The sequence below is a fragment of the Coenobita brevimanus genome, chromosome 1 (genome assembly GCF_032717465.1).
Source record: "Coenobita brevimanus isolate Jiangsu-jjx chromosome 1, ASM3271746v2, whole genome shotgun sequence".
NCBI classification, from domain to species: Eukaryota; Metazoa; Arthropoda; class Malacostraca; order Decapoda; family Coenobitidae; genus Coenobita; species Coenobita brevimanus.
The window spans coordinates 8,141,942-8,153,695 of NC_136954.1; the positions used below are offsets into that span (position 1 = coordinate 8,141,942).

Consider the following 11,754-nt stretch of genomic DNA (forward strand, 5'->3'; position numbering starts at 1 on the left):
TAGAAACTATGTTGACAGTGTGCATAAAAGAGCACATCAAGGTGTGCAGGTAGTTTGCAAAATACCTCGTTAAGGAAGAGGTACCAAAAAGCTTCCAAAGTCCACAAGAATGCGATTCTAGGTAGCTGAGGATCCCACACCACTGTGTGTACTATCAGGTGACAATTATTTTATTTGTACTGCCGAGACAAAGCCTACATGACAGCATTACGGCCGTAGTATTAAAATTGCATCCTGAAACAAAGCATCGGTGATACTGTGGCCCTTACTTCCTGTTTTTTTTTGTTTTTTTTTTATGTTGAAAAAGTTAACGAGGCCCTCAAACATTATTGGTGCTGCATGTAGGATTGATAAGGAAAAGAGGCATTCATCACAATTACAAAACCCGTTAGAAAAGAAATAAAGATACAAACAAACTAGTTCAATCGCTGGAAATTTCAGAAGTGCCACTAGAAGCCTAGTTTAAGGGAGACTGTGAGACTCGAAAGTGTTTCTGGAGGGACACGACTTTAAGAGATGCCACTGCTGAGTGACTGTGTGAACAAAAGATAATCCTGCTTCAGATGAAGACTTGAAATGCATCAATATTTGCCAATCACATGTGACTCGTGAGAACCACGATTAATTATTGTTGTTGTTTACTTTTTTATGATTGTATACTGTGTGTATGATCAGTTTTAACTGAATTAAAGTACATATCGTTAATGATCTCGTCTCTTACTGCCATTTTTGCACGTTTTGTAAACTAAAGGTCATTATGAATTAAAATATTTTTGTCCATTTCATGATATGCGCAGCCTTATTTAATTTTCTTCCTTTTTTCATGAAACAAACCTATTTTTGAACCTTCCATGAAATATACAAAGTCTTCGCTGTTGCCTGTGCTTCCTAGCAACAGTACGGTATATTAAAACCCTCCTGTTGTAGTGGCGTGTTTTTTAACCCACGTAGCCACTGCGGCAGACATGGGAAAATATAGAGTTTTCACGAGCTGTTTTCATGAACGTAACCAAACATGTTTAAATTTTAGTCATTCATAAAACTGAAAGCATTGATTATATTATGGTATCCTTAAACCATTTATGTTAAACAAAGACATATAAAACACCTCAGTATCTAAAATCAAGATGATAATGGAAACAAAATTATTATTTTGGAGAAATTAAAAATACAGTGTTGGCAAACTATACAATAAAAAACGAAATGCAGCCTAAAAATGTACACCGTGGTCTCCAAAACATATATTCACTCATCAGAAAGTTCAAAATTAAGCAGAAATTCCAATAACCTGGAGATTACCACCCCCCTCCTTTGGAGTAACTGTGTCCCATCTGGTAAGCCCAAATGCCACAAGAATTGGTGAGAGAGAGAGAGAGAGAGAGAGAGAGAGAGAGAGAGAGAGAGAGAGAATGTTAGTGTCCTTGATGTTGTGTGGTGCGGTAGGTTGGTTTTGTGTGCAACGCCATGGAATGGTGATTTTGTGTGGTGTGGAGAGAGTGAATGGTTGTCTACGATGTAAGGTAATGTGTTCTGTGGTGTGGTGTTGCTTCGCTAAAGAAGAGTTGAAGGAGTGCGGCATCCAACACCCACCACAACCCTGTACCACCAGCCAGCACAACCCTGTACCACCTGCCAGCACAACCCTGTACCACCTACCAGCACAACCCTGTACCACCTGCCAGCACAACCCTGTACCAAAACACACGACAACCCTTCATATTTGTGTGCCTCATTTTATGTTCCTTTATCTGCGATTCCAGTTTCCGTTATCCTCTCAACCGTCTAACACTCAGTCACATTTCTTCTTTCCCTCACATATTTACATTTCCGTCCATAGAAATCCTTTGAAGGAAAACTCCACTTTCCCTACTCTTTTTTACCCTCTGTGATACAGTGGTGTATTTTCAACAAATTTGTACTACCCAAAGACTTACATTAATATATATATATATATATATATATATCAGTAGAAGGATATACCTAATACAAGTTAAAGAAAATCTCAACCGAATAAAATCATCGGGAGGAGGCCGAAATGAAGTAGTCAGAAGAAAAAAAAAAATTCTTTCACGACCATACTCGTCTCATCTTCACCTCCCTCCTCATCCTTACCTCAACCTCATCGTTCCTGTTACTAGTCCAGTGCCTCTCAAGGCCAAATCCTCTCTCTCTCTCTCTCTGATTTCTGCTTTCTAATTTATCCCTGTTCTGTCTCTGTCAATAGCTATTTCATCGCTTATCTCCACGTCCATAAGAACCACCCAAGTCTTGACCTTTCCCCCCAAGCTCTCATTGTCTCTTTCCCCACAACTCTCCTCTCAGTCACCAAAGTCAGTGTCAGTCAGTTAAGTCAGCGTCATTGTGGTGTTACACTGACTGGGAGATCAATGATCTAAGACCAAATCTGTCACTGCAACTTCCTACCCACTTCCTATCTCTTCTTGTTACTGTATTTCACCCCCCTCCCATTCTATCCCTCCCTACTTTTGTTTTTTACCACCCACCTCCTATACTTTCCTGCTACCGCACCCCACCATCCACCTCCCACCTATCCCTGCTACTGTACATCAGTGTCGATCCTACAGTGCTCGCTGATGTCCCTCACTACCCATCCTACCTCCTCTCTTCCACGTACCCTTTCCTCCCTACCTCCTGAGCCAACTAACCATACAACTAGCCTTACAATACGTACATATCCTTTTACCAACCCGCCTTAAGTCAATCTTGTGTTCCTCCCACAGGTTTTTCACATGGCTTAGGTGGTGTAATATTGGTATATTAATTTACTGCTAATCTAATTCTCCAGAGGTTGAATCCTAGTGATGTAAGTGTAATTTAAATTAACATCAAGTAATTTTTGCAGCCTCTTCCCAAGACCAACCCTACATCGATTATTATTATTTTTTTTTTGGACAAGGGTCGTCATGATCTAGGGTTATTTTGGCTGATAATTTCTCTCAATGTGAACTCCTTTCCTCCTGAAATGGTCAGGTACATTAAACAAAATGTGCTGTTTCTTTACTTACTGAGCGTTTTCACGGGCATGACGGCCTTTTTCTACAAAGCTATCTATAACTATGCCAAGTATTAGCCAAGCACTATGTTCAAATGGCGGGAGCGGCAGAATACCGCTCAACTCTGAAACTGACTCACAAGCGGCGCAGTAGCTACGCACAGCCAGCTGGCGGCAACTCCACTCAACCACTAGTGATGGGCTATACTCACTTTTTCCGGTAATCGATTATTTCGCTTACTGTTGTGGTCAGTAATCGATTATTTTCAGTTACTTTTACCTTAAAATAGATATAACATGAATATATTGGTAGAGATCTTCAGCGTACTCTCTCTCTCTCTCTCTCTCTCTCTCAGCCCGGTGTAGCGTTATGATCTGTCCCTCTGTCCGCCCCCTACGCCGCATGCGCGGGAGTTGCCAGAGGCCGCCACAAATATGCCATTTGTCCTCTGATCTCTGTAGGGGTAACATGATCGGAGCCTCTCGCCCTTTGTTTACAAACGCCAAATGGTCATTCCGGCGTCTCATATCATTCGTCTCAAAGCTTTCTCGGGTAGTTTTCGCCCTTAAATTAAATAGGTTAGGCGGAAAGCAGTAAAAATTCGAATTTCTAAGGTATGAATGAGTTAGGTTGGATAAACATAGTTATAATTAATCATCTGGGGACGAGTTATCTAATCTGTTAGGCGTGAGGATTGCCTTAGCTTTGAATCTTTACAGGAATGAGTCAAGCTCGTACTGTCCCGTGTATTAAACCATTTTTATCATACATATCCTTGAAATTATAAATAGTTTTGGCACACACTACCTCCTATTAGGGAAACTGAATTTCCTTACATCTTTATCAACTCTCTTTTTATGCTGTATTTTGCAATGTCCTCTTGCTGATGCTTCACACATATGATATATATTCATTTATGTCTATTTTCTGTTCCCCTGATATGCATTTATATAGCATAATCATGTCTCCTCCTCCTCTCCTGCAGCGTTGGTAAATTCAATCTTTCAAGTCTTTCTCAGTAACTTAAATCCCTTAAGCTTGGTACCCATCTTGTAGTGGCCCGTTGTACTTTTTCAATCTTATCTGTGTTTTTGAGATGAGGATTCCAGACTACTGTGATGCAGACTCCAGAGTTGGTCTGATGAATATCTTCCTCAGCATATCTTCATTTATATATGTGAATGCTATTCTCATTAGCAAGCAATGTATACATGTTTCGTACCTTCTCTGATGTGATCATCAGGAGATAGTCTGTTACTGATAATTACTCCTAGGTCCTTCTCCTTTTCTGATATGTGTAGGGTTGATCTTCCTAACTTATAATACCAATCTGGTCTTTTCTCACTTTTACCAACTTTTATTACATGACACTTATCCACATTACATTCCATTTGCCATTTATTGCTCCATTCATGAAGCTTGTTCAATTCCTCTTGCAGCTCTTTGCAAGAATCTATGTTAGTAATTTTCTTTTGAATTTTTGCATCATCTGCAAACATATTTAGATAGCTTCCATTTCCAATATTACTATCTATGCCATTTATATATACTAAAAACATAACTGAGCCCTGTGGCACTCCGCTGGACACTTCCCTCCATGACGAGTAATTTCCCCTTTATATTGTTCTCATTTCCCTTTTTCTGAGAAAATCCTGCGTCCAACAGTGGAGATTGCCTTGGATACCTCCTTGATAGTACAGCTTTCATAAAAGTCTTTGGTGTGGTACTCTGTCAAATTCTTTCTTAAAATCTAAATAGGTACTGTCCACCCATCCTTCTCTTTTCTGTAATGTTTCTCTAACTTTGTCATAATTTCTTAGAAGATTAGTAACACATGATTTTCCCTTCCTAAAACCGAACTGCCTCTCTTTTATCAAACCATGTTCTAGATGTTTTACCCAAACTTCCCTTATCAGCTTTTCTAGTATCTTACAACACTGGTCAGTGATACTGGTCTGTAGCTGAGTAGTTCTCATTGTATTAAATTTAACTAGTGTACAGGTAGTTGTAGACCTCCCAGGTGGTTAAGAAGGATGAGTAAAGGACTCATGAATGGAATGAAATGGAATGGAATAATAAAAAATAAAAAAATAAAAAGGAAAGCGAGCACCAATCCACTCAGTGACTAAGTTTCCCCCTGGGGAAGGGGGGAGGAGATAGAATACCTCCTCAGTATCCCTGCTTGTCGTAAAAACCGTCTAAAAGGGGCACTTTAATCTTCATCCTTCTTCTTTTCCCCCTCTGCTTCTTGTACTTTATCTGTCCCACCTCTCTGCCTTATATTTTCACTTTAATACCCACCCAACTCCTATTGTAGTGCCATATAGTCATTGAGTGGCTTGGTGCTCTCTTTCCTTTCTTTTCTTTTTTTTTCTTTTTTTTAAATAATCCATTCCATTCAATGAATAAGTTATATGGCACTAACTTGGGTGGGTATTGAAAAAATATGGCAGAGAAGTGGAACAGATAAAGTACAAGAAGCTGAGGGAGAAAAGGGGAAGGATTTTTAGTCGGCTTTTACGACAAGCAGGGATACCGAGGAAGTATTCTATCCCCCCCCTCCCCGAGGGGAAAGGACTCGTGAGATAACCGTGACTGGGAGCTGGCTTAGTTTCCATTGATAGTACCCCCCTGGGGAGGGGGGACAGAATACTTCCTCAGTATCCCTGCTTGTGGCAAAAGGGGCACTTTAATCTCCATCCTTCCCCTCTTCCCACTCTGCTCCTGTACTTTATCTGTCTTACCTCTCTGCCTTACATTTTCACTTTAATACCCACCAAACCCTCTTCCATTATAGTGTCATGTAGTCATTGTTTTAGCTTGGTACTGGCGATTATTATTCACCTCCTCTTGTACTTCATGTGTCTTATCTCTCAGCCTTATATTTTCACTTTAATAACCACCCAACCCCCTTCCACCTCAGTGCCATATTTTCATTGGCTTGGTGCTAACTTTTGCTTTTTTTTTTTTTATTACTGTATTCAATGCATTTCCACTGAGAGTTCAGTATATAAATATATCCTGTGCTACTGGACACGACAGGGTTTGTGTTACTGCACATGTGTGCAGATTTAAATAAATGATTGGTATTAAAATATGCCAATCAGTGATGTGTAGTAATGTACCCAATGTGCTGAATAACCTGACTTAGGATTTTTTTTTTTTTAATTTCCCATAACAACTAGTATCTGAAGTGATCTCAGTAACGTAACTGATAAGGGTTTTTACTTTATCATTATCCACTGAATCAGTACAAGTGCTGTAACAGTGTGAACAGGAAACTTCACTAAGCATACCCTACTAGAGTGCATACTGTTTTCATAGTATTTGGAGTTAAAAGTACTTTTCCATAAATGAAATTTAGAGACAGGAAACTTCACTAAGCATACCCTACTGGAGTGCATACTGTTTTCATAGTATTTGGAGTTAAAAGTACTTTTCCATAAATGAAATTTAGAGGATAATTTTTATATCACATTGACTGAACTTGAACTATACTGGACTAGCCTAACACTCTTGTGTGAGATTTCTCAAAACTTAAGGGAGATGTGAGATTTCTCAAAACTTAAGGGAGATATAAGATTTCTCAAAACTAAAGGGATTGGATTGGATAATTGGAAAAAAAAAGGAAAAGGAAAAGCTAGCACCAAGCCACTTATTGACTCTATGGCACTTAAAAGGGGTTGGGTGGGGATTAAAGTGAATATATAAGGCAGAGAGGAAGCTATCTAAATATGTTTGCAGATGATGCAAAAATTCAAAAGAAAATTACTAACATAGATTCTTGCAAAGAGCTGCAAGAGGAATTGAACAAGCTTCATGAATGGAGCAATAAATGGCAAATGGAATGTAATGTGGATAAGTGTCATGTAATAAAAGTTGGTAAAAGTGAGAAAAGACCAGATTGGTATTATAAGTTAGGAAGATCAACCCTACACATATCAGAAAAGGAGAAGGACCTAGGAGTAATTATCAGTAACAGACTATCTCCTGATGATCACATCAGAGAAGGTACGAAACATGTATACATTGCTTGCTAATATGAGAATAGCATTCACATATATAAATGAAGATATGCTGAGGAAGAAATTCATCAGACCAACTCTGGAGTCTGCATCACAGTAGTCTGGAATCCTCATCTCAAAAAAACACAGATAAGATTGAAAAAGTACAACGGGCCACTACAAGATGGGTACAAGCTTAAGGGATTTAAGTTACTGAGAAAGACTTGAAAGATTGAATTTACCAACGCTGCAGGAGAGGAGGAGGAGACATGATTATGCTATATAAATGCATATCAGGGGAACAGAAAATAGACATCATTCATTCATTGCCAGACGCCATGTATCCCAAATGGGGTGGCCAACGGCTTAGAGTTAATTGTTTTACAGGGAGGGGCACTAATCCTCCACCAACCCCACTTGACACGTAGGGATGCCAACAGCATCTGGTGTTCCCAGGCGGTCACCCATCCAAGTACTAACCAGACCCAACGTTGCTTAACCTCGCTGATCGGACGGGAAGCGGTGTACTCAACGAGGTATTAATATATATCATATGTGTGAAGCATCAGCAAGAGGACATTGCAAAATACAACATAAAAAGAGAGTTAATAAAGATGTAAGGAAATTCAGTTTCCCTAATAGGACAATTGATCAGTGGAATGCACAACCGAATGAGGTGGTGTGTGCCAAAACTATTTATAATTTAAAGGATATGTATGATAAAAATGGTTTAATACACGGGACAGTACGAGCTTGACTCATTCCTGTAAAGATTCAAAGCTAAGGCAATCCTCACACCTAACAGATTAGATAACTCGTCCCCAGATGATTAATTATGTTTATCCAACCTAACTCATTCATACCTTAGAAATTCGAATTTTTACTGCTTTCCGCCTAACCTAATTTAATTTAAGGGCGAAAACTACCCGAGAAAGCTTTGAGACGAATGATATGAGACGCCGGAATGACCATTTGGCGTTTGTAAACAAAGGGCGAGAGGCTCCGATCATGTTACCCCTACAGAGATCAGAGGACAAATGGCATATTTGTGGCGGCCTCTGGCAACTCCCTGCAGCCGTAGAGGGCGGACAGGGGGACAGATCATAACGTCTACACCGGTGTAGCGTTATGATCTGTCCCCCTGTCCGCCCCCTACGGCGCATGCGCGGGAGTTGCCAGAGGCCGCCACAAATATGCCACCACAGCCTCGCATAAAATGGGAGTGCAAGCATAATTGCGTTTCTCCCCGAATTTAGGCCACTATGTGTGGCAAGCCGCATGAATTAGTTAATTTCGCATAAATTGATAATTATTGAATGAATATTTTGCTGCTCACATAAACAGAGAAACGCATAAACTGAAACGCATAAATGGGGGACCTACTGTATATAGATAGATAGATAGATAGATACATATATATATATATATATATATATATATATATATATATATATATATAAAAGAGATAAAGGTGCAACAGTGCGGCGAAGAGACATAGGTTGAAGGGAGCCAGTAAGAGGAGGAGAGTTAATGAGACGAAAAGCCTTTGACTCCACCCTATTGAGAAGGGCTGTATGTGGAGAGCGTCCCCACACGTGAGAGTTGTACTCCACATGGGCGGATAAAATCCCAGTATAGAGTCAACAATTGTGCAGGGGTAAAGAAGGAACGGAGACGGCTTAGCACACCGAATCTCTTAGAAGCAGATTTTACAAGAGATGTAGTATGATGCTGAAGAGTCACACTATTGTGACCATGAAATAGGACACAAAAACCCACACTGGCAGACGAAAAAAGATGTATTCCAAACAGTTTCGGCGACAGCTGCCGCCCTCTTCAGTGGATCTACAGACCAAGAGTGGTACATACAAATGCTGAGAAGCTGCTTATATGCAGGGTGAGGACACGCTTTCCCAACCACACCTGATGTGACCTCACCAGACTCTCCCTCTACTCTGTCCACGACCTGAATGAGGGATTACAAGGGGCGGCAAGGACCTTGCCACTAATCCTCACATCACTGGATCTAATTTATTCATTCATTCAATATGGTTAAAATTATTATATCTCTCTATACATACAGCTTCCACTATCCTACGTTTCTTAAAGTTACTACATTTGTACAATATTTGGCTAGAATTCCAGTCGATTCTTTGGTCGTTTTCTGAAGAGTGAACGTACACTGCGTTATTTATGTTGCCTATCTTACAAGCATACTTGTGTTGCTACTGTCCAAATCCCTTCCAGTTTCACCAATATAACCAAATCATAGTCTTTACATGGAATTTTGTATACCCCTGCAGTTTCTTTACTAATGGGTTTATTCTTTACTAACATTGATCTTAAGGTGGAAGAATATCTAAATGCAATGTTTACATCCAAATCATGACTCACAGACTTCACCAAGCTAAGATTTGACACATACGGAACTATGATGTATGGCTTATTTTGCTGACTTCGTGATGTTGGTCTAGGTACAAAAAAGACTTTTCTGGCTTTAAAATACACTTGCCTTATAAACCAACTGGGATATTTTAGATCTAAAAATATTTTCCATATCTTAGCGTTTTCCGTATTCAGATGTTGGGGACTACTGATTCTGAGTGCTCTAAGGAACATAGAAGAAGTAACTGACATTATAGTGGAACTGTGGTGATATGAATAATAATGTATATACAAATTGCACTGGGTTGGTTTCCTGTATAGAGAAAAGCTAAGTGTCCCAAGTTCATCCCTGTGAACAAATACATGTACAAATGGAAGGGAACCATTATTTTCCCATTGAACTTTAAAATTAATTGAGGGAACCAATGCATTTAATTTTGTAAGAAAATCGTCAAAGTCAGTGTATATGTCTGGCCAAAATGAAAACACATCATCAACGTACCTATACCAATTAAATTTCGAGGAGATATGGTGGTAAGAAGGTTGGATTCAAAATATTCCATGTACAGGTTCCTAAGAAAGGGAGAGAGGGGCGAGCCCATACCCATACCAAACTTTTGCATGAAAAACTGTTCACCAAAAGAAAATGCATTACACTGCACACACAGCCTAATAAGTTAGAGAAAGACATCATGTGGAAGGCCGAGATCAATGTTACAATTAGGTAATTTTTCTTCCAAGAAACTAATTACGTCTTCAATAGGGATTCTAGTAAAAAGGGCGACAGCTGTAGCCGAAACTGTTTGGAATACATCTTTTTTCGTCTTCCAGTGTGGGACACTTAGCTTTTCTGTATACAGGAAACCAACCCAGTGTGTTTCTGTATCCTAGATGTAATATGATCGTTCTGAGATAAGTTCCGAGTGAATGAAACCCCAAGCATATTCAAGGATGATGCAGGATTAAGCTGAATATTATTAAACAGTAGTGGGTACACCTGTGGAAGATTTGTCGGGTTGATAGATGTAAGAACTGAGTCTTAGATGCATTAAAAACAACCAGATTATTTTTACCCCAGTCAGAAATACGAGCCAAGTCAGACATTAGGTGTGCCATAGCCTCATCCCTTGCTTGTTGAAGTAACTGCTGACGTGGACGTTGCGGGAACCGAATGGGAAGGTGAAATGTGGAGTCATCAGCGTACGAGTTGTTAGGGTTAGATGTACAGCTAAGAAGGTCATTGATGAATAAAAGGGAAAGAGTGGGTGATAGGATGGAGCCCTGAGGAACACCACTGTTGATAGATCTAGGAGAAGAACAATGGCTGTCAACAGCAGAGGCTATAGGATGACCAGAAAGGAAGCTACAGATGAAGGCACAGATAGAAGGATAGAAACCGTAAGAGGGCAGTATGAAAATTAAAGACTTATGCTAGACTCAATCGAAAGCCTTTGAGATGTCAAGTGCAATGGCAAAGCTTTCGACGAAGTCCCGAAAAGAGGATGACCAGGAGTCTGAAAGGTAGGTGAGAAGATCGCCAGTGGATCATCCCTGATGGAACCCAAACTGACGATCAGAAAGAAGGTTGTGATAGGAAAGATTCTTTAAGATTTTTCTATTACGAACTGACTCGAAAACTTTTGAAACACAGGATGTTAAAGCAATGGACGATAGTTAGAGGGTTGGGAATGGTCACCCTTCTTTGGGACTGGCTGAATGAGAGCAAACTTCCAGCAAGAAGGAAAGGAACAAGTTGATAGACAAAGGCAAAAAAGTTTACCTAGGCAGGGTGTAAGCACAGAAGCACAGTTCTTGAGGACAACAGGAGAGACTCCATCAGACCCATATGCCTTGTTAGTAATGAGTCCTGAGGTGGCAGAAAATACCAGATATCAGCTGAAGAAATTTTAATGTCAGCCATGAGGAAGTCTGAGGGGGGAAGTGAGGGAGGAACAGCACCGGAATCGTCTAAGGTGGAATTGGACGAGAAAGTCTGAGCAAACAGATCTGCTTTATCAGTAGAAGAAATTGCTACAGAACCGGCAGAGTAGAAAAGAGAAGGGAACGATGATGAGGTAAAGTTGTTAGAAAGGTTTTTGGCAAGGTGCCAGAAGGAACGGGAAGAATTCGAGTTGGATAGTTCAGAGCATTTAGTACGGATGAAATAATTTTTAGCAGAGCGAAGAACAAGCTTAGCATAATTCTGGGCAGAAACGTAAACCAGATGGAATTCAGGGGTGGGTTGGCTCTGATACCTTTTATAGGCCCTCTGCTTGTTGCGGACAGCATTAGCACAAGTGTGATTAAACCAAGGCTTTCTCCCATTAAACAAAGGATATATGAAAGGAATG

At 40.0% G+C, this 11,754-nt stretch overlaps 1 pseudogene; it reads right to left on the reverse strand.

Annotated features, from left to right (window-relative positions):
* Positions 1-7,449: 7,449 nt before the first annotated feature.
* On the reverse strand, positions 7,450-7,568 carry LOC145416061 (5S ribosomal RNA; annotated as a pseudogene).
* Between the last annotated feature and the right edge of the window lie 4,186 nt (positions 7,569-11,754).